The following is a 25343-nucleotide window of genomic DNA, read 5'->3' as shown; positions in this document are numbered from 1 at the left end:
TGTGCAAATTTGATTTTATGAAATATTACTTTTTAAAACAAAAATATTGAGTAGACATATGCTATGCTTAGGCTCATATATGTGATGAAGTGTTTAGTAAACAGGCTGTTTTGTGAATGAGTCTAAGACAGTAAGGAAAACTGTATTGTTCTGTAGGTTTTTAAAAGCAAAAGTTAGGTATCTATTTTTGTTTCAATTTTATACTTAGTCTAATGTGCCAAACATGACATTTTATTTAAATATCTCTAATTAGAATTAATATATCAGAAATAATTTCATCAAAAATGTTTGGTACTATAAAAATTGTGATAAAATATATGCTTTATCTCTTTTTATGGTACAAGATCCTAAAAAAGAGAAAATCAGAAAAACATCAACAGAGGTGAGTATAATGGCACATGCCTAGCTACTGTCCCAGCTATTTGCAAGAGGCTGAGGCAGAATGATTTCTTCAGTGCAGGATTTCAAGGATACCCTGGGAAACAGAGAAAACACATCTCTTTAATAAAAATAGAAATGGAAAGAAAATTTAATTGTTCCAAGTAAATAGCATAAGTAAAAATTAATTTATGCAAAAGAATTAGTAGGTGTCCTGGAAAAAAAAAAACAAAATACTAAGGTAATTTGATAGACCTTTGGTAGAATGTTAGAGTGATTTCAAAGGAAAAAACAAAACAAAACAAAATAAACACCTCAATAATACATGCTGAAATCCCCAGCTTCTTATGAGCTGGTATCTTTAATATTCAATCAGAGTCTCTGTATAGTTCCTGGGAATGCTGGTCCAGGAATGGTTCCATTTTCCATAGCCTGGGTTAATTCCATTATAATACAAGGATTCTTTAATGGTCTTATCCTAGGAAGAAAGGAATGTCAAAAATAATTAATCCTATCATACTTAAACTATAAAGATTATAATAGCATTAATAGCCTGTATCCCATATAAAAACAAATAGGATAACAAACACAAGAACTTCTAACGATAGACTATTCACCTAGACAAAATACATAGAAAATATAATCTCTATATAATTTTTACTAAATAAAATGATTTTAATGTTCATATCTGTAAGTTATTTTTTCAATGAAACTCATGTTTAAGTTCTAAAAACAAGTATGTTGTAACTGTAATACATAGTACTACATACACATATCATACAACATGGCATATGTATATATATATCTCCCTGTGGTGCCCCTAATTCAGAGGAGGCTTAGACTTCTCTGCCCCATTAACACCAGGAATGACCATGTAACTTGTATCGGTCAAAGAAATGAGAGAAGATACAAGGTCTGCCACATCTTAGAAGCTCTAGGAGCCTTTCAGGGTGCCCACACTGCCCATCTTTTCTCTCACTTAGAGCAACACTCAGGGTCACAGAGTGGTGGAGACATGCAGTCGACCTGGGGTGGAAGGGTAAGTCAGAAGTGAGCTTTTGTTGTTGAAAGTCATTTAGGGTTGGTGTTCTTTGAACCATGGCAAAATTTAGCTTAGATGTGCATTGATATTTTAAAAACATTTCATCCTCTATACTTGATTTTCTTTACATTGGATTTATTTATAAAAGAAACTTGGTAAATGTAGAATGTAAATGTTTTGGCACAGTAACTGAGATAACGCCGGAAAGGCTATGTTAACCACTGTGATAAAAATGTGTCAAATGGTTTATGAAGCGAGTGTATGATGCCCCATGATCATATCAATGTATACAGTTATGATTTAATAAAAAAATAAATAAAAATAAATAAATAATAAAAAATAAAAGAAAAGAATGAAATAAATTCCATGTGGTGTAAATAAATTTATAAATAGGTAAAAGGCATAAATTTGTATTGATTGCCTACTATCTTATTTAACCTTCACAACGACCCCTAAACATGGGGAACATCTGATTGATTTTTAGATGAAGACATTAAGGCAATTATAATAAAAAATTTGCTGACTCCAAGAGCTGTCAATAATTACATTATAATGTAACTTAAATATATAATAATATAATTAAATTTTAATTCTTGGAAAAGAAATATTTTGCAACTATTAAAACAAGTGTTCATACAACACCTATGAAATCAATTATATTCAAATTAGCATTAATTTAATCTGAAATGTAATAAAGTTAAGCTGAAAATATATTAGGCTTCAGAAAATGAATATGAGAATGAATATTATATAGAATATTTTTTACATTTTTTTAGTTCAATAAACTTACACTATTTTGTGCAGTATGTTAATTTAATTCTTATACCACCTTTCTTCATTTGAAGAATTGGTATACCTTTTTCTCCACTTACCCTACTATTTGATTATTTTCCATTCCAGTGGAAAAAAGGAAAAAATAACACATCATTATTGTTAATCTTTTTCATAAAACTTGAATAATTAAAAATAGTACTAATTAAAAACAAACACACACAAAGAATCTCTGAAGTAAGTAGATACCTAAGAATAATATCCAAATAGTTGAGGATACATTTAATTTCCCTGAGTTGAGCAAGTCAATCAGCACCGAAATTTGTCCAGTAGGATTTTTTTCATTTCACATGTCTGTGTCACATTTTGGAAATTCTTGCAATATTTCAAACTTTTTCATTATTATTTTATCTGCTATAGGGATCTGTCATCAGTGATCTTTGAAGTTACTATGGTAATTCTTTTAGGGTTCCATGAACTATGGCCATATAAAATGGTGAACTTAATCAATAAATGTGTGTTCTAACTGCTCCAAAAAAAAAATAATAATAATAATTTTTATGTAACATTGAATGTAAACAGCAGCATTAATATATACATATGCTACAAAGAGATGTATAATATCATACAGGAATAGTTGTTGCATTATAATCTGAACATAAGCACATATAGAACAAGTATTCCATAGATTAAAAATCCCAAATTAAGGTTTAGAGATGTTAAATAATATAGCTCAACAATGGTAAAGAACATATTTGAATCCAATTTCGTCTCCTTTCTTCTTTTCATGTTATCATAATATAAAATCTCTAATACAGCACAATCCTTTTTAAGTAAATGGCTCAACAATCACATACTATTTATAATCTGAGAATAATGACTTAAAGTGAAACACAAATAAATACGATGACTAAAAGAATAAATGTCAGAGGAACATGTCAATATGGACTATGAATCACGGATTTAGAAGCAAATACCAACAAAAACACAGTTTTTAAAAATGAATGTCAAACTGATTTATATCTCCTTATCTTTTATTTATATTGCTCTATTTTCAAAAATGATTGGAGATGATTTATAATAGAAGATACAATAAAACAAGGAAGATCTATAAAGCCAGGCAAAAGGACAGAAGAAAATAATAATAATGTAGGAATATTAATTGAATAGAAGTTACTATACTTTAGCACCAAAATAATTCTGACCTCATAGGCAGTTAAGTTAAAAAGGTATTTTACAAATTTCATGGCTCCCATTTCTTAACAAAATATCTAGTTATCAAAATACAGTTGTACACATTTGATGGTAATATATAGTATAAGAATATTTCTTCAGAAAATGTAAACTTATCAATAGTCCTAAATGTTAACCTTCCATAGAGTAAGGAAAAGAAACACTACTTTTATTTTTATCAATTAAATTTAATCTACTCCAAAAATTCACTGTCTGGACTTTTAGGAAATTGAATTTAGTCACTCTTGGATTATCACTTCCATTCCATATATATTGAGGATTTCTGCACTATATTCATAAAGGACATTTATCTGCAATTTTCATTTCTGAGGTGTCCTTTCCTGGCTTTGGTATCAAGGTGACACTGGCTTCATAGGATGAGTTGGGGAGGATTCCCTCCTTCTTGATACTATGGAATAATTTCTGCAGTATGGGTACTAACTCTTATTATTAAATATGATAAAATTCAGCTATGAACCCAGGGTTTTTGTTGTTGTTTTATATGTTTGTGGCTTTTTTTTTTTTAAGACAGTGTCTTACTCTCTTACCCAGGGCAGAGTGCCTTGGCATCAACCTAGCTCATAGTAACCTCAAACTCCTAGGCTCAAGCAAGCCTCCTGCCTCAGTTTCCCCCAAAAGCTGGGACTACAAGCACTCAGAATGATGCCTGGCGAATTTCTTCTATTTTTAGTAGAGACGGGGTCTCACTTTTGCTCATGCTAGTCTCAAACTTCTGAGCTCAAGTGATCCATCCACTTTGGATTCCCAGAGGGCTAGAATTACCGGCTGGAGCCACCATGCCTGGCCCCACAGTTTTTTGTTTTTTAGTTCAAAGATTTTTTTATTGCTGCTTCAGTCTTATTGCTCATTATTGGTCTGTTCAGGAATTCTATTTCTTCCTGACTGAGTCTTAGGAGGTTGTGTTATTTCAGGAATTTTTCCATTTCCTTTTATATTTTTGAGTTTATGTGTATAAAAGTTCCATAGTATTCAGACGATATTTTGTCTTATATTTCTGTGGTGTCAATTGTAATATCTCCTATTTCATTTCTGATGGAGTTTAGTAGGGTCGTTTCTCTTCTATTCCTTGTTAATCTAGGAATCTAGGTTAATCAAGAAGTCTATCAATTTTGTTTATATTTTCAAAAAATCAACTTTTTGCTTCATTGATCTTATATATTCTTTTCTTATTTTCGATTTCATTTAGTTTTTCTATAACCTTAGTTCTTTCTTTCTTCTGCTGAGGTTTGGTTTGCTCTTTCTTTTCTGGTTTCTTGAGACGTGCCAGTAGATTGTTTATTTGTGCTCTTTCTGTCTTTTTGTTGAAGGCATTTAAGACTATGAATATTTTCCCTGAGGATTGCTATTGCTGAATCCGCAGTTTTTAACAACTTTTATCCCCTTTGTCATTCAGTTGGAGGAAACTTTTGATTTCAAACTTAATTTCATCATTGATTCAACAATCATTCAGCAGGACATTGTGTAATTCCCATGACTTTAGGTAAAATTGTGTGTTTCTCTAGGTATTGATTTCTAGTGCCAATGTCAAGTGTCTAATGCAACCTGAGCCTTTGAGGAGGAACATCTGGCTTTTCCATGGTCACTGGTGACATGTGCTGCTTTGGCCCACTCATCTAAACCTTATTTATTTATCTAATTAAATAAATAATTTATATTTTAACTTGAAAAAAAGTTTTTTTTTATTAAATCATAAACACATAGATCATGTATACATTAATGCATTTATGGGGTACAGTGTGCTGATTTCATATAGAATTAGGAACGCTAACATCATACTGGTTAATATATACCTCGTGTCATTTACTTAATTATTGTGTTAAGACATTTATACTGTATATTTAAGAGATCCGACATGTACCCTTGATTAACTTATAAGATACTTGTGAGCCCTGTGGTCCAAGTCCTTCCACCCACCACATAGTTATTCTATGAAGTGTGTTACCTCTGTGACCATTATGAGGGAGCTAACTCAGGCTGTCTTTCTTGTGGAACATATGAAACCCCAATTCTTTAAAAATTTGTATAAAGCTCTTTAAATACCCCTTTGCATCTCCTACCCACTACAAAAAACCATTCCCTATATCCTCCTCTTCTCTGGATTAATTGCAAATATTCTCTCATTAAAGTCCCATTACAGACACAAGGTTGCTGAGAGATGTAAAATTAGATGTGAGTGACATTCAGTTTATTCTTTTTATTCTTGTTTAATTTGTTAGATGAACATTCTTGAAAATTTAAGTTGATGGATAATCAGAGTTAAGTTTTGTTGATTTCTTGTGTTGTTAGGCTTGGAATTAGAGGTTTTACTACTTGTGTAGTTTAAGCCTTTAAGTTTGCATTATTGAAGACAGAGAAAATAGGGGAATAAAATCCTTCTCAAAATTAAGGTGTTAGAATAAAAATTTATTCACTTGTCTTATGCCCATTCATTTTAATTCTTTCTCTCTCCCCGATCTCCTGTTCTCATATGGTAAAATACATATAACAAACACAACCTTTTAATTCTATTTAAACATGCAGTTCAGTGGCATCAAGTACAGTCATCTTGTTTTGTCACTATCACACCATTCCTGACCAGAACCTTCTCATCACCCCAAACTGAAATTCTATACCCATTCATAATAGTAACTCTCCATCCTGCTCCACCCCCATCCTAGGCAACCTTAATTTTATCTTCTGTCTCTATGAATCTGAGACAGATTTGGGCTATTTCAGGTACCTCCTGTAAGCGGAATCCTACCCTCTTTGTCCTCCTGTGTCTAACTTGTTCCACGTATTATGCTGCCTTCCAGGTTCATCCGTTTGCAGCATGTGTGAGAAACTCCTTCTCTCTTACAGCATTTTGCTTTAGCTAGACAATATGAATGTTTGACAGCAAAGATCAGAAAGGGATTATAATTAGTGGGTTTTAGTGGGTGGCAAATTGAACTATATCATTTGAAAGAGTGAGCAAAAGAAAGCAGGCAGGGGAGATTCTGTAGAGCAGAAAGGGAAACTGCAGATGCTGAATTATAGCACTTGTACTTTTTTCCATTGCCTTGGAAAATTAATTTGAACAGTTCCGTGTGTCTTCATTGGTGGTTTATATTGCACACAGGGCTTTTTAGATTTATTGCTTGGTTTGAAAATGGACGAAACCTTTATAACAACCTCCTTATCCATTCTTTCCTTCCCCAGTCTTATGAAAACCAGCAGTTTTTTCTATTAAGAACCTAGCCATGTGAATCCTATAAGATGTCAGTGTTATAAAACAATGCAGTGAGTGGCAAGGACAAAGACTGCCAAGTAAACACAAAGGGTAAAATCTGTCCATATGTTTCCACACCCCCAGACAACTATTCCAGTGTGAATTGCCCGTGAGTTTCTGATGACACAACTTGGCCCAGCAGATAATTGTTTCTCAGAAGGTCTCAGCTCTCTCCAGAAACTGCATCCATATTTCCCAGATGATTATGGCTTTTATCAAAAGCAGCAGTTGAGAAATGGGCAATCTCAGCATCACGAAAGTAGGTTCAGCAATGAAGATGAGTTTCACCTGCAGTAAGAGCAGGCTGCCAGGCAGTTGTTGGATTTGGATTCTCAAGAATAACATTAAGTTCATATAACCAAAGATGGGAAAACCAATGGCCATCAAGTATCAAATGTCTTTCATATTCAGGAAATTAAATAGTTTATTTATACACTTAATATTTTTTGGTCTTTGAAGCATATGAGTCTAATTATAAATAAATGCATAGTATTCACAACATAAGTGCCTCCTAAACGTGTTCATAATATAGTTATAGCTATAGATATGCCTCTACCTGTTTGCCCATGATATATATTTTCTTGAAGAGATGTTTATGAATGATTCATAAACTTTGCTTACATATATAAACTTATTATGATCAAATAATAACAAAGACATCTGCACCAGAATGTTTATTGCAGCCCAATTCATAATTGCTAAGTCATGAAAGACGCCCAAGTGCCCATCGACCCACGAACGGATTAACAAATTGTAGTACATGTACACCATGGAATATTATGCAGGCTTAAAGAAAGATGGAGACTTTACCTCTTTCATGTTTACATGGATGGAGCTGGAATATATTCTTCTTAGTAAAGTATCTCAAGAACGGAAGAAAAAGTATCCAATGTACTACTCAGCCCTACTCTGAAGCTAATTTATAGTTTTCATATGAAGGCTATAACCCAACTATAGCACAAGAATATGGGGAAAGGGCCAAGGGAGGGGAAAGGAGGGGGAAGGATGGGGTGGAGGGAGGGTAATTGGTTGGGCCACACCTACGGTGCATCTTAGAATGGGTACAGGCGAAAACTTACTAAGTGCAGAAAACAAACGTCTACATACAATAACTAAGAAAATGCCACGAGGGCTATGTTGAACAGTTTGATGAGAATATTTCAGATTGTATATGAAACCAGCACATTGTACCCCTTGATTGCACTAATGTACACAACTGTGATTTAACAATAATGAAAAAAATAAAAAATAATTTATTGGTAATTTAAAGATAACTCAGTTGCCTCGGCACCTATTGCTCAAGTGGCTAGGGCATTGCCAAATACACTGGAGCTAGTGGGTTTGAATCCAGCCCGGGTCCACCAAACAACAATGACAATTACAACCAAAAATTAGCTGGGCGTGTGGCAGGTGCCTGCAGTTATGGAGAGTGGGCTATGAGACCGGCAGGGCCCTCATAGCCTGGGGAACATTCAGAGAATGCAGAGATCCTTGTGATTTTTGTCTTTTTATTTCTTGTAATATGTTAATGAAGTTGAGTAGAAACTATTAAGTTATACATTTTTTGTTTTATTAATTTGTTTTGTTTTCTTACTTCTTGTTATATGTTAATGAAGTTGAGTAGAAATCATTAATATGATGATTTGTTTTTATTAAAGCAGTTATATTTTTTAATTGTACTGTAAGATCAAAATTATGTTTTTGTTTATACTATTTTTTATATTGTTTATGCTATTTCTCTGTAGAGAACCCTGTACAGATACTATAAAATAAAGCTGATTTTGTGCTTTGGCGCTGGCTGTAGCCATCAGCTCAGTCAGTCCTCCCGGTCCCATCCTTTGTTTCTGTGTCTTCTCTTATGGTGTATTTTCCTCATTCCCCACAATTCCACTCTGGTTCAGTCCCCTTTGCCGCGCTGGCTCAGGCCATGTAATCCAAGCTACTTGGGAGGCTGAGGCAAGAGAATTGCTTAAGCCTAAGAGACTTTGAAGTTGCTGTGAGCTGTGACACCACATCACTCTACCCAGGGCTACAGCTTGAGACTTTGCCTCAAAAAAAAAAAAAAAAAGATTACTTAGCCTCCTGCTGCAATCACAGTTTATGCATAGCCCTGACTCTGTAAAGCAGGTTTTTATGGTTTTCTTGTTACACCATGAGGATGAGATCTGGAAGTCATTTTCTTACTGATATGCACACCACTTGAGTATTATTTGGTGAACTCACATGCCTATTCTGGTACTCAAGAAAATATTGTGAATCACAGACAACAAACATCATTGCCACCCCTTACCCAGGGTGTACCCCCTGATTTCTAAAACGCAGGTTGTGCCTATTAAGAGATTCCATTTGTGGGCTGCCTTAGCCTTCTCCATGTTAAACCTGCCATATAGAATCATATGTCAATATTTCCTTTATACTCTATGTCAGGCTTGGATTTCTAAATTCAAAGTAAACAATCAGACAAGCAATAAATTCCAGAACATCATCTCATTACAAGGACTTCAAGACTTTTTTTTCCCCTTTTGGAGATTGAGAAACCTGGCTTGTCACTTCAAAACTTAGGTAATGGCATACTCTCCACTTTATACGAAATCACCCTCTAGTTGGAACTGATTTCGCTTTAGTGTTCTGTTGCCCTGACTCACAAGCTTGAATATTTCAGCCTTGTACCACAGATAAACATAATAAATGCAACTGACCTATGTACAACGTAGACAGACACTACATCATTGACCACTGTTTTAAACAACTTTTTTTTAATTTTTATTTATTTATTTATTGTTAAATCATAGCTGTGTACATTAGTGCAATCAGGGGGTACATATACAATCCCTGGGGATTTCATATACGATCTGAACTATTCTCATCAAACTGTTCAACGTAGCCTTCACAGCATTTTCTTAGTTACTGTACGCAGGCATTTGTATACTGCATTTAGTAAGTTTTGAATAACTCTTGATCTTAAGAAATGCTCACATCTTTATATTGAGAACCATTAAAGTGTGGCTTTTACTTTGAAGAAAGAATCACAAATATATTCACAATATTCACTCCCATATTCTAGTAAGACATCACTATTTATAATGTACATTAATATTAAAATTGCTTTCAGAAAAAGAAAAATGAGGACATTACAACTGCTTCCTTTAGAATATAGTACTTTGAGTTGTATAATGTTACTACCCTATATACTGTTACTACTAAACAGCATATATTGAAATTGAAAAATATAATTATAAACTCTGAAAGAAAAAGGAATAGCTTGGAACTTGCACATTTACAAAATAATTCAGTATAAAAAAGAAGAAATAAAACTAGAAAAGTTCCTTATGTATCATTAGCTCGTAGTAAGCATATTTCAAATAATGTATTGAATTGAAGGACATTTCAATCTGATAAAAGTAGGTGAATCTGTAGAATTATTTTTCCATTGCTAAATTTATATACCCAACTATCTCTATAAATAATTTCGTGGACCTGCTATATATGTACACTTATACATACAAATAAAAAGAGAAATACAAAGAATTACCAAAAGCACTAAATAAAATGTCATCAAAAGTTCAAAATTAGCTAAAAATAGCCAAGGATTCTGGGTTTTGTCTTAAGCAACATACATAAAGCCAATTTAGATAATACAAAGAAAAAAATGTGAAATGAGCTTATTATTCCCTCTCATATGCCTAGTTCTTTCATAGCCCTCTTTAGAGCACATCTTGCAATATTGCGCATCTATTTGTTCATGCATGCATTAATTTTATAATTTTTGTATCTGCCCTTAGAGAAACCCAAGAGAACTATAAAGATAGGGATTGTTCCTTTAAGTTTACTCCTGGTTACTTAGCTAGTCAAAAGGATTGCTCATGAAATATTAGTAAACAATAGGAACTTTTGTCTTCGTTTATACATTTCAGGATGCAATGAATCATTTGGATTTTTAAATAAAAGCCATTATGTATATTTCAGATTTACAACATGATGTTATAGGAAGTAGGGCACATTAACAGATAATAAAATGGCTACTATAGCAAACTAAATTAACATATTGTCTCACAGCTATTTTTATTTTTGTGATAAGAGAGACTACAGCCTACTTCCTTAGAAACCCCAACTCCACATGAGTGTATTAACTCTCGTCTTCATGTCCTGCACTAGGTCTCTACACTCATTCTTTCCACATATCTGCTACTTTGCCCTTTGACCTTCATCCCCATTTCCTACACTCTCACCTGCACTCATGGGAACCACTGTTTTATTCTCTCCGTATTTGAATTATCCATACATTCATCCATTTTCATTTTCACTTAACACCCTTATTGAAGGACTGCCTATGGATTATTTCATTTTTGTGCTTGATACAATGCACTCCTCCGTAAACAAAGAAATCTTATCTTCAAGGAGCCTAAATTTCTAAAATTCAGAGGAGGAGACCAACAGAAAGACAAGTTCAATCCTGAGAAAATGCTCGCAAAAAATTGAGAGATTAAAAAATGCTTCAATTCTCCATATAAAAGCTATAGATACAGTTTTGGAGATTCATAATTAATGTTTCTTTCATAATAATCTCAGTGGGAAGAATAAACAAATATAAATTTCATGATAAAAAGGTCAGCCAGTAGTTTATATAATGAGCAAAATGACCATTTCATTTTTCAGTAATATATTCCATTTCGGTCATAAAGACTAGCGTAAGGCAATCAGGTCCATTAATGTAATAACTTGGTATTTTGAGATTTATGCATAACAAGTGAAATTTAATTTAATGGTCTCATGTTATTAACTGAGGGTCTAGAAGAGAGAAACAACATGAATAAAGGAAAGGAAAATAAAATTTATGGGGGAAACTGAAGGAACTATTGAAAGATAGCCTAGAAAAGAAATTCTGCAATCTACTAAATAATTACACTAAAAATTTATTATAGTTTGAAAGTTAACATGGAGTGATTACTTCAGATATTTGGAAAAGTAATTTCATTCTTATATTTTCTAGTGCTTTTATTGCTTCAGTTATTTTTATGCTATAATGCATTTCTACTCTGTTTCAAAATTCTACTCTGATCTACAACATTTTAATATTTCATTTAATGGTGATTAGATTATTGAAAATTCGTTTTATGGAAATGAACTTGAGTAGTACATATAGACTGTAACTCTTATTATCCTATGCATTTTTTTTGGGGGGGGTTTTTTTGGCCGGGGCTGGGTTTGAACCTGCCACCTCCGGCATATGGGACTGTCACCCTACTCCTTGAGCCACAGGCGCCTCCCATATCCTATGCATTTAAATTCAAATCTTTAAAATAATTCAAATATTTTAAATATATGAAAACAAAACCTATAAAATATTAGAAAAACATCTTTCGAACTATTTTTCTAGTTATATATTTAAGTTAACATTAAGTAGGTATTATATTAGGTTTCCAATGTGTTCAGGCTATTTTAGTCTGTATAATCTCCTCTCACAGGTGCATTAAAAAATATATTTTAAGAGAGAACTGGCTCGGTGCCTGTGGCTCAAGTGGCTAAGGCACCAGCCACATACACCTGAGCTGGCGGGTTCGAATCCAGACTGAGTTCGCCAAACAACGACAGCTGCAACCAAAAAATAGCCAGGATTTGTGGCAAGCCCTTGTAGGGAGCTATTTGGGAGGCAGAGGCAAGAGAATTGCTTGAGTCCAGGAGTTTGAGGTTGCTGTGAGCTGTGATGCCACAGCACTCTACCCAGGGTGACAGCTTGAGGCTCTGTCTCAAAAAAAAAAAAAAACAGAGAGAGAACAAGAGACATATGTATAAAACATTAGCAAATAATAGGTCAAGTGCCACATACCCAAGTGCCTAACTATAAATTATAGACCACACACATTTATTAAGAGAGGACAATCAGTGGGGGTGATAGGCAATCAGGGACTGTTTCATAGAACATGTGGCTTGAAGGAAGACTAGGATCTGAAATTGGTTAGGAGCAGTCAAGGAATATATTAGTACAAATATCAGAGTCAAAATAGGATATGGGCTGGAAGGGTAGGAAAACAAAACTGCATAGATAGGTCATAAAGATAAAAGGTTGGGAGAAAAACTGAAGTACAAAAAGCTGCATGTTTGACTAGAGACCTGAATGGCAGGGGCACCACATCACAGGCCTGCCTGATATATATCATCTAAATGAATAACATAAACAAGAAACAAAGATATTAAACACTGATCATCAGAAAGTTAATTTAGAAGAACCAGTAAGAATACATAGAAACATTTTATGGTAAATATAGGAAAATTTATAGTTACATTAGTAATACTAAGAAATACCCCTCCCACCAAATGATATATTTTACTTAATCTTCCATAATAGTGCTAAGTGTTTATCACCCCGCTCCTAACTCTCCCCACTCTAGTCCTGGTGGAATGGCTGTCTGTCTCCCTATCACTTCCATTACTCTCTGGTTGGTTTAAATTGAATGGTGGCTTCTTGGGCCTGGCTGGCAAATCAGATTTGTACAAGTGCATAAACTCAGAGGAACCAGTGGTGTGCTGAAGCTGGCTCACATCCCCCGAGAGCTAATTGTGTGCATCTCTTTCCAACTGCACATACAATGACATCATTCCGGGGACCTGAAATTGGCTACGATGGTAATATTTACACCTTGAAAACTGACAAATTCTATAAATTGAGAGGTCTGGGAGAAGTTGTTTGTTAAACATTGATTAAAGGTATTCAATGTACTCATACCTACTATGAAACTAATTTATGGCGTTCATATGAAAGCTATAACCCAATTATAACCTAAGAATATGGGGAAGAGGGAGAGGGAGGCGAGGGGAGGGGGGAGAATGGGTGAAGAGAGGGTGATTGGTGGGATCACACCTATGGTGCATGTATCTTACAAGGATACATGTGAAACTTACTAAATGTAGAATATAAATGTCTTAACACAATAACTAAGAAAATGCCAGGAAGGCTATATTAACCAGTGTGATGAAAATATGTCAGATGGTCTATAAAACCAGTATATGGTGTCCCATGATTGCATTAATGTACACAGCTATGATTTAATAATAAATAAAAATAAAAGCATGGATTAACACAACACTGTGCCTGACTATGTATTTTTTTATACTCCTTCTCACTAATTCTTGCTTAGTCCCAGTTTTTATGAATCAGTCAAAGAAATGTGAAGTACTTATAAGGCTTAGGGCTGCTAGGCTAGAAAGTATGCTCATGAACATTCACAATCTCTTCTTGTTAATAAAATGTATAATGTCTGCAGCCAATGAAATCTGATGTGCTCATTCTAACAGTCTTTTTCCCCCCCTAAATCTCTAGGTGTTCCAATATTCCCTCATGGATACACTATAGGAATAACAGAAATCAAGGCTGACACCATGACAACTCCTTGGCTCTAGCATGAATGTCCTGCCAGAAGCAATCGCCAAATGGCAGGTAACAAGCAACAACCATTCTTGCAGTAAATGAACTTAGAGTTGGCAAATAATCTAGATCTCAGGACTTAAAATAAAAACACCAATCTTCAGGTACAACTTTGTGGGTTGCTCTTTACAATCTGCTCTCACAATTATTCTGATAGATCTGAGAGGCTGGTATAACTTGCTAGAAGCTCCCTGAATGATTCTGTAAACCTGTGATAACACTGTGTCTGACATCAGGGTATCATCAAAGAAACAACAGCTTGAATGAAAGAAACTTGAGCTCCTAGATTTGCTGGGCAGCCTCCTTCCCCAGAGATTTGGGGTAATATGAATAAAGTTATGGCACATTTATTCTAGGTTACTTCAGCAGTAACAGCATCTACTGATGATAGGTATGTCATTCATTCACTCAACATAAATAAACATTAAGTTATTATTGTGTGGCCAGCAATGTTCCTGTCACTATCACTTCTTATTGAAATTACAATACAATAATAAAGTGGACAATAAGTAATTATGAATTATTTCAGGTAAAAGTTTTTCAGCGAGAGTGGCCTTTCAGAGAACTGGAAGTAATTCAGTAGGGTAGGAAAGGTTGCTAGAGGCAAAATTATTACAAGATTGTATGCAATTGAAAAATGATATTTAAACTTCCTAAGAAGAAGGGGAAAGCATGAAAATATTTTATTTATTTATTTAACTTTATGTATAGGAGTTTTTTTAAAAAAGAGAAATTTTATTTAAGAAAAAAATCTAGATTTTAAAAGGAAAAAATATTTATATATTTTAATAACAAACATAGGCTTAATATTTTAGTAAATTATATAATATTTGGGAAAATTCAGATCTAGATGAGAGCCAAATCAGTACTCTGAGTGACAAAAATATGTATAAACTCCTAAGAATTGGCTCACAAGGAACACAGAATTAGAATTTTATCAAGGCAAGAGCAAACTGCCACCCTGCCAGAGTTTGCATCATTGCAGATGTTTATGGGAGGTAGCACTTTCACATGGGAATCGTCCCACTCATTGTTCCACTGCTCTCCTCTAAACAGAAAACAATGTTTGGAAAGTTTTTTGGCTGTACTCCTTCTTACAAAGTAGGTCAGTGTCTCTACCTTAGCCTACACATGTACAACATGAAGGAAGGACGTACACAAGGGGCTTATCATCATACTAAAGATGCACAACATTGTGGTGCCCCAGACCCAGAGCCCAAGGTTGAGACGTCTGAAAAAAAAGTTACCCTTATAATTACAAGAGTCTGTTTCATCCTCACATGCTAACTTCACTGTATGACCCCCTGATAAAGCATCCTACAATTGCACAAAACTCACTAAAATGTGGAGCTGGGCAAACCCAGCTTTGATTACTGGCAGTTATATTAACTACCTGTGTTACTTGAACAAGTTAATTTCTCCACCCCTTGGTGACCTCTTCCATAAAATAAGAAAAACATTAATTGTTATATGATTTAAATGAGATGACATATATAAACTGCTTAGCACATTATAGATAGTTAATGCATATTCTTCCATCTACATTGACTTTACATGGCTATTTCAATACTGTATTAAGATTTAAAGATGTAAAGAATGTATTTTTAGTAAAAATATTTTCTTTAATATCCATTCATTATAATAATTTTATTTCGTTAATATTAATACTTATGAAGTTATCACAAATTTAATATATTCTACTATAATTAAATTAGTAATAACTTTATAAAGCATGAATATTAATGGAAATAAAAATATTCTAAGGAAAGAATAAATTGTTATCTTATATATATTGTTAGTACATATATTATACCTTGAATTCTTCCCAATCCTTTTGCAGTTCCTCCTGTAGATACACATTTTTGACATCCTCCTACAAAAGAACATGAGATTAGTTTCATTAAATGAACCAGTTTTGTTTTCAGTTATTTTACTACATGCTGTAGTTTCAACCACTAAATTTATAATCAAAGCACACCTTGAACGTATGTGGTTGTGGGAAGCTGGAAATATTCACAGTAACAGAGGAGGTAAATAGGCACATGGTTAAAAGAAATGAGGAAACTTATTTGAGCAATTCATCAGATGCAAGGAAGAAAGTCAGACCTTCAAAGAAACACTGAGTCTGAAAAGATTGTTTTATTGTCATAAATAATAAATAATTAGCATATATATGGTGTGTGTATGTGTGTATGGTGACCTTTGGGAGTATAGTTTAGTTATACTTACATAAAGCAAGACACAGCCCCCACTCCCTCAATACACACATACGGTCTTCCCAGGCAATCTTGAATCTTAATAAAACTACCATTTCATAAAAAAGAAAACTGGTAAAAAGCAGAATTGTGAAATTAGACTGTGCCCCATTTTTTAAATGAAAATTTGACCAACATGATATTTATAGCACTACGTAATAGTAAGATCATTATTTGATTTGTTCTGTATATATCATCCTTTTGTTTTAATGCTTTCAAATTACAATTGTGAGCATGAGTGAATATGTCTACACACATTTAGATAAATGTTTGCATAATATGTACATAAAAATTAAAAAACAACTATCTACAATAATTTCTCACAGAGCTTTAGTTATCAAATTCTAAGGGCATGTTTACATTTTAGAAGGACATGATTATGCTTTTACTACACTGTACATGTTTTAGAACAGTGGTTCTCAACCTGTGGGTCACGACCCTTTAACAGTGAAAATACATTGTGGTATTAGGAAAGTTGAGAACCACTGTTTTAGAAGAACCAAATTAAATACATGAATATATAGATTTCTTAAGCAAGAAAAGGTGTACCTTACTAACATCCCAACTATTAATTTCAAAACCTATCATTATACCTTACAGTATATGGATATCAAAATAATTGATATGGTATCAAAATAATTCAAATGGTAGTGATTTGGGTTTCAAAACTTATCCCACATAATAAAATTATAAACATCATGTAATGTATAACAATTTATTTCCCTTCTTGAATATAGTCTTTCACATAACATAGGAAGTTTTTAGTTGTTCAATATGATTGGACAATGGTGCTAATTAAATTAAAAATCAAATAAATTGATGGTAAATTACATAGATTATTCATTTTCATCAAATATGAATGAACTGAAATGGCACTAAACATAATTTAAACACTGGGTAATTCAACAGACACATAAGTATCTTACCTTGTTCATTACTTATGTTTTTACTTCAGTGTGCAGAAAACACTAGTTTACAATGATTCCTGGGTGTACTATATAAAACTACTTTGTTTTTTCTTGGCAGTTTGTGATGGCTTGGCAATTTATTTTGAAATCATGCCTGTAATTACTCTCAGGGTGAGGGAACTTTAGGATTAATTGTAGTGCATATGGCTTTTCTGACATTATTATTCCTCATACAAGGATAATCTGCTGCATAACTTCACATGGTAGAGTAACTAATGACCCCATTCTCTCCTTGGCAGTCCAAACGAAACATCTTTCAATGAAAACAAAAAACAGATGTTCGACATTAGCAGATGTCCAGGGTGACACACTAAACACATGCAGGGATTGGAAATCCTAGATCTTCCCACATGTGTTGGAAATGCTGACCAGTGCACAGAGTATTTCCAAGTAGCATCATTTGGTTTTCTAAGAGTAGAATTTCATTCATGTATTAGATAATGGTATCTTTCCACATTTCAAGTTCTATACTGTGCCAAAACTAATTTTTTCAAGTCAAAGTAATGACCTCCTAGAATTTTAAAACCCTAATTAGGTCTCTTATTTTGATATAATTTCTACATAAAAGAACAAAATAAGCCAAGGATTATAATCTGAAAATATTATTCATCTACACTATCAAAGTATATTCTTGAATTTATCTATTTCTGCCCAAATTCCAAATGGTGTCCTACTTTATTCATTTTGGGCCTACTCAAATGGCATCTTCTCATTGTGGACTTCCCTGGTTCAATTCAGGCACAACAGTTGGTATTATGCACTTATTTTTCACTACATTATGCACTTATTGTGCACTATAGGCTTAGTTTTTATTATTTCACTTATTATGTACTATAGGGAGAAAAATAAGTAAATAATACCCACTCTAGTCCCTGTACTGGTTTACATTTCTATTAATATTTCTAGGAGCTAGAATATAAGACATGGTAGATGCTCAGTAAATACTTGCTGACTAAATGATTCATTGCAACCTGAAATGTATAAACGAAAACAAAAGTTCCTATTGTTTACTAAGAGCCTGTTTCTTGCTAGGGAGACACCCTCTCACCACACTTGGATGTTCACGCCCTTGCCAGATGATCCCTCACTAGACAACTTCCTTATTCCCTCTGGCTTAATAGTCTGCGCCTGTACCTTTCCATCAGCCTGTTGCTAGGCAGCCTCCTTCCTTACATTATGCAGGCTCCAAAACTGGGCGGGGAACTTCCAAGCACTCATGCCTGGACCTGTCTTCAGCCCACTACTCCAGCCAGGTAGCCTTCTGGAGCTGCAACCTTCTCAACTTGCTCCAAGTGGGACTCCACTCTCCCGGCTCCAGGCCTTCACGCCGGCTTTAACTCTGCGCATGCGCAGACACCCTGTTTCTAGCTTCTGCTCTGCGAAGACACAGCTTGTTCAAACACCTGTACCAGGAAACCTCTCAGGTGATGCTATGTCGTCCTGCATGGGCCTCCACACCTTTGGAAGTCTACCAAGACATCTCATCCCTTCACCCTTTTTTGTTCACAACTCGCCACGGTGTTACTGAAACACGGGAAGAAATACAAGCAAAGGGGCATATAAAGAGGAATCATGAATACACTTTTTTTAGTTCCTTAAAGTATATATAGTGAGAAAAAGCTAATCATGAAAAAAATCAGCTGACACTATCTACACCTGAGTTATTTTGTTTAGATCTTACATTATGCCACAATCTAATAATTCCTTTGTGAATAAATGCCAACATCTTAAATTAATTAAAAAAGAAAAATCAATTTGTGTGTGTATATTTGCACCTCAAGTTATTTAAGTATCCATGCTTATTTAGCTATTTCTAACATTTTGTTTCCAGCTGAGAAAATAATTTATTTTATAAACATAAAATAAGACATATTTTCATAGCCTAGAGGGAGATATATCACGAATCACTAGAAAAGGTTGAGATTTACTATGAGACAAGTAAATTATTTGTTTGCCAACTCAATGATTAAGTGAATACATTTACCCCTCAAAACCTGAAAAAGCCTATTTTCCATCTATTGCAACCTGACACAATTTAGAACAAACTGTTTCTTATCTGTTCAACATGTTAATCTGTTCTGCTAGAATTCTATTTGGATAGAATGTTAATTGTTTTTCTGTTTTGCCTACATTTGAGATTAAACAGCATATACACTTAATGACTATTGTTATGAAAATGTAAATATATATATTCAGAATGTTTTCAAAGCTAGATTGCCTAATGTCTCCATTTTTATAAAATCTTTTTATCTCTTCTCTTTTTTATGTCTCTCTCCCTCTGTATTTGTCTTTCTCACGCTCACCTCCCCAATTCCTTTCTCTTTCCTCCTTTTCTAGTTTATACAACAAGAAAATATATAAAATCAATGTCACATTACTTGCCACAACTACAATTGGAATTCAAATACAAAACCTAAACCTTTCTAAATATTTAGAATAAAATGGAAATTATTAACTAGTACCTGTCTTGCTTTGAATATATTATCCACTAGTAGAATAAGTAAAATCATGGGGTAGGCTTCCTGTTGCCATCTCTGTGGACCACAGTGTGTGTTGACTTTTATAATTGATGCAATTCAATAAACTTTAATGATTATTCTATTATCATCACATCTTTGTCACCTATTTCAAGCAAAATTTTGCCTGAGAAATATCTGAAGTTGATAATCTACTGTTTATTGCAGTTATCTGATGCTTTTAATTGTCATTTTATTGGTTCCTGGGTTTTAGTAGTTGTACTTAATTAGGTCACTACCAAAGTTTTCACACAGACTGTGTTATGATTCATTCATTTACTTCTGAGAAACACCAGGGACAGTGTCCTTTCTGTTTCACCGCAACAAGTTTAAATTTGCTTGGGTATGGATGTTGCTGGGTGGACTTCATTTTCTTCCATCACATGGATCTCATGTTTCCCAATTTTTATGTATCTCAAAAATTTTATAATAACCCACATGTTTAATTAAATTATTTATTTCCCATTATATGTCAGATGCCATAAAAGACAAAGATAACTGAGATATGTTTTTGTTTTGTTTTCTTTTCTTGTCTTTGAGAAATTCCCAGGTTAGCTGGAGACAAGTATCTTTTGTTTAAAACCATATTCAAATTACACTAAAAGTAGTTATTTCATGTTTTTAATGTTAAATACTGATAATTCTTTCTCATAGAATTAAAAAACAAATCTGACTACTGTTAGAAACGATGGGCCAAGATGTACAACAAAACAAACTCCAATAGCATTTGTTTCTTGCATATGCCCTAGTTCAGTCTTAGTTGGAAGAGCCGGGTTGTGATCCTGCTTTGAACAGTCATTCAGGGAGCTATGTTTTTCATAGTCATTCAGGGATCCAACCCTTTATTGTCTGATATCTCCTCTGTTGCAGAATCCACCACCAGATCCTGTACATTCATGCTTAAACAAAAGAAGATGGAGAATGAATAATTATGAGTGGGGAAACCTGGAAACTGCAAGAAAACATGGAAAATATAATTTAGTGGTGCGTTGTTGAGAAGAGTAAAGAGATTTTAATAAGCAAGTACCTAGTCTATGTTACAGCATTGTTTCTAGATCTTTGGCAACTGCAAGAATAGCTTATTTTTCATCACATAGGAGAAAAATAGATATAGACACAAATAAAAATTTTCAAAGTTCCTGTTAAACACTGAGCTATTTTACAAAACATAAGAAAATGTAAGTTATTGAAATATATAGAGAAATTCTAATAAATATTGAGACTTTAATGTAAAAAAAAATCTGTCTTTTTTGGTAGATGTCATTGTAATAGCTTTTTTCAGATTTTGTGTAAGGAGTTCTCTGCATAAGGCATGTTCATACAACACACATTTTCTCCAATTCTTATGTAAATAACCCTTAAGAAACCATCTAATTTTAGTGCAATTATAAACAGAGGATCTATGAACTACTTTGTAGCTGAAAATACTGAAGATTTTATTTTAAGTATCAAATATCAATTAAGAAATTTTATTTATTTCTATTTAAGGTATTCCAATCATAACCTATGCTCTCAAATATATCACCAAATATTTTCTCTGAAGTAATTAGGCACCTGGAGAAAAAGAAAGAAAATAATAATTGTATATACACTTTTAAAAATTTACGGGCGGAGGAGACAAGATGGCTGACTGAAGCCAGCTTTCCACAGAGGCTCCCTCCAGGAGAGCTAAAGGACAAAAATTCAGCAAGTAACCTGGTGGATTTGAGCTGCACTAAGAGAGAAGTTTGAAGAACACACGTCAACTCTGCTGAGGCGAACTGCAACAACAAGGATACAAACAAAAGGTACAAAATCCATCACCAAGCCAAGGGGAATCCCGTCCCCCATGAGAACGGCTCGGAGCGCCACACAAACAAACGGGCAGAGTTCAAAGGTCCTCCCACTCCACTCCAAGGGAGATACCCTCTAAAAACTGGACCTCCTAGGGTGCCATGGCGTCCTCCTGCCAGGCATAAAACTGTATAAAACTGTATATAGTCTCTACCTGGAATTCTGAGGTCCCAGCACTCCCCTCCACTCACACTGAGGACTGAAGGCAAGTCCCCCAGGAGTTCAGAGTCTTGGGTGATTTCTCAAGGGGTGTGGATGGTGCCTGGACTGCAGCTGGTCGGTGCTGGCTCCGGGGCATGGGAGTGAGGAGAGGACAGTTGGTGGAGAGGGGACCACATGGGAGCGGCGGTTCCCTGAGGCACAGTGCGACAGCCATCTTTTGGTGACAATATGGCCAGGCATAAAACTGTGTAAAACTCTGTGTGTTCTCTGCCCTCAACCCTGGGCTCCCAGCGCTCCCCTCCACTCTCACTCCAAGGTCTGGAGGCCTGTCCTCCAGGAGTCCAGACTCTTGGGCGATTGCTCGAGGGGTATAGACAGTGCTGGGGATGCAGCCAGTGGGCGCAGACTCTGGGGCACGGGAGCAGAGAGAGGACAGTTGGCCGGAAGGGAGGTGCACCTGAGCAGCAGTTCCCTGAGGCATAAAACAGCAGCCCTCTTTTGCGAGCAAGATGGCTCACTACTGAATATTCTGAAGCCACACTCCTTGTCTCCCTGGGCAACCAGAGACTCTGAGTATAGGATTTTCCTGAGGCAACACCAACTTGCAAACCGGGGAAACTCCCAGGGTGGGGCTGACCCAGAGGTCTGCTTTACTGAACCTAAGATGCACCTGGCCCTCAGGGGATCGTCAGCCTATAGACAATACAAGAGCAAAGACAAGCTGATTTGGAACTTAATTCAGCTTCTCTTCTGCAGGGGAACTGCAAAGTTGTTCTGTTCTGTTCTGTCAGTAACATTAATCAGGGGTGAGGGAAAACCCCCAACCTTCATCAAGCACCCGAGGTTGTCAGGCCTCACCTCCTCCTGCTACAGAGAGGCAGAGCACAGCGGCCTGGCAGAATTCCTTGTGATTCAGGCAGGTGCAAACTCCTGGAGTACCAGTTCACTACAGGCAACTGGGTTAGCCAACTGCAGGGCTATCAGTGACTGGGTGTGACAGTGGTGCAAGGAGGGGAAGGAGGCATCAACCTTCCCAGACTGATCTATTGGCTGGGTGGCTCCTCCTGACTCCACACAGAACTGGAGCAAGCCACATCAGAGTAGTCACCAGACCCCTGTGATCCAGTTCCCAGAGACCTCTTAAACTCTCTCACCCAAGACAGGTGCAGACTGAGACAATTTATTTGGACCTTTTGAACTGAACCAATAGCCTGAGGACAAATCAGGTGGTGCCCTGGGTGCACAGTGGTAGGAAGGTTTGATTTTCCTTTTCCAATTGTTCTCCGGTGAGGAGTGGGGTGACTTAATTGCTGATATTTCTCCACACCTGAGACTTCAATCCAGAATATTTGTTTCACTAGGGTGGAACAGAAACCAGCTGAAAACAAGACAGAACAACTTAGCCCCACCACACCAGAGAGGGCCCCAGTTTCTCAGGTCACAACACTGTACAGGCCTTCGACAAAGCCCCAGGGGAAAAAATCAAAGGGAGTAAAACAACCACGGGGCGGAATCAGCGGAAAACCTCTGGTAACATGAATAACCAGAATAGATCAAAACCCCCCAAGGAAAAATATGGCAGATGAAATTGAAGATCCCATTCATAAACAACTGGCTGAGATGTCAGAAATTGAATTCAGAATTTGGATTGCAGACAAGATTAATAAAGTGGAATTAGGAATTCGAAGAGAAATTCAAAATTTGTCACAAGAATTTAACGAATTTAAAGACAAAACCACCAAAGACTTAGACACTATAAAGAAAGAATTTGCAGCCCTCAAAGATATGAAAGATACAGTAGAATCCCTCAGCAAAAGAATGGAGCAAGCAGAAGAAAGGATTTCTAACAGTGAAGATAAAGCCTTTGAACGCTCCCAAACTCTCAAAGAGGAAGAGAAATGCAGAGCAAAAATGGATCATTATCTCAGAGAGCTCTGGGATAATTTGAAGAAGATCAATACACTAACATTGGAGTCATAACCAAACCAGCTCATCAGGATATTCTCAGACCTATCTTCCATAATGACCAACCGAATCCTATACCACAAAAGTAAACTCACTCAGAAACTTCGGATCAAACTCCAATTTCCACACTGGCAAAAGGATTAAAAATGTCCACTGGACTTTTGAAAATTTTGATACCTAAGATTTCACCAGACTTATCAATATTCTCCATTAATGTGAACGGCTTAAACTGTCCTCTAAAGAGGCATAGGTTAGCTGACTGGATACAAACACTCAGGCCAGATATTTGTTGCATACAAGAGTCACATCTTAACTTAAAAGACAAATACAGACTCAGGGTGAAAGGATGGTCATCCATATTTCAGGCAAATGGTAATCAGAAAAAAGCAGGTGTTGCAATTTTATTTGCAGATACAATAGGCTTAAACCAACAAAAGTATGGAAGGACAAGAATGGTCACTTCATATTTGTTAAGGGTAATACTCAATATGATGAGATCTCAATTATAAATATCTATGCACCCAAACAGAATGCACCTCAATTTATAAGAGAAACACTAACAGACATGAGCAACTTGATTTCCACCACTCCATAATAGTCGGAAATTTCAACATTCCTTTGGCAGTGTTGGATCGATCCTCCAACAAGAAGCTGAGCAAAGAAATCTTAGATTTAAACCTAACCATCCAACATTGGGATTTAGCAGACATCTACAGAACATTTCATCCCAACAAAACTGAATACACATACTTCTCATCAGCCCACAGAACTTACTCCGAAATTGATCACATCTTAGGTCACAAGTCTAACCTCAGTAAATTTAAAGGAATACAAATTATTCCATACATGTTCTCAGACCACCATGGAATAAAATTTGAGCTGTGTAACAACAGGAATCTGCATACTCATACAAAAACATGGAAGTTAAATAACCTTATGCTGAATGATAGCTGGGACAGAGATGAGATTAAGAAAGAAATTGCCAATTTTTTTGGAACAAAACGACAATGAAGACACGAACTATCAGAACCTCTGGGACACCACAAAGGCAGTTCTAACAGAAAAATTTATAGCACTGCAAGCCTTCCTCAAGTGAACGGAAAGAGAGGAAGTTAACAACTTAATGAGACATCTCAAGCAACTGGAAAAGGAAGAACATTCCAACCACAAACCCAGTAGAAGAAAAGAAATAACCAAAATTAGAGCAGAATTAAATGAAATTGAAAACAAAAGAATAATACAACAGATCAATAAATCAAAAAGCTGGTTTTTTGAAAAGGTCAATAAAATAGATAAACCTTTGGCCAACCTAATCAGGAAAAAAAGAGTAAAATCTCTAATCTCATCAATCAGAAACGACAAAGACGAAATAACAACAGACTCCTCAGAAATCCAAAATATCCTTAATGAATATTACAAGAAACTATATTCTCAGATATATGAAAATCTGAAGGAAATTGACCAATACTTGGAAGCACATCACCTTCTAAGACATAGCCAGAATCAAGTGGAAATGTTGAACAGGCCCA

This window comes from Nycticebus coucang, chromosome 13, assembly GCF_027406575.1.
Source record: "Nycticebus coucang isolate mNycCou1 chromosome 13, mNycCou1.pri, whole genome shotgun sequence".
In the NCBI taxonomy this organism is placed as follows: domain Eukaryota; kingdom Metazoa; phylum Chordata; class Mammalia; order Primates; family Lorisidae; genus Nycticebus; species Nycticebus coucang.
This window is presented reverse-complemented; position numbering follows the sequence as displayed.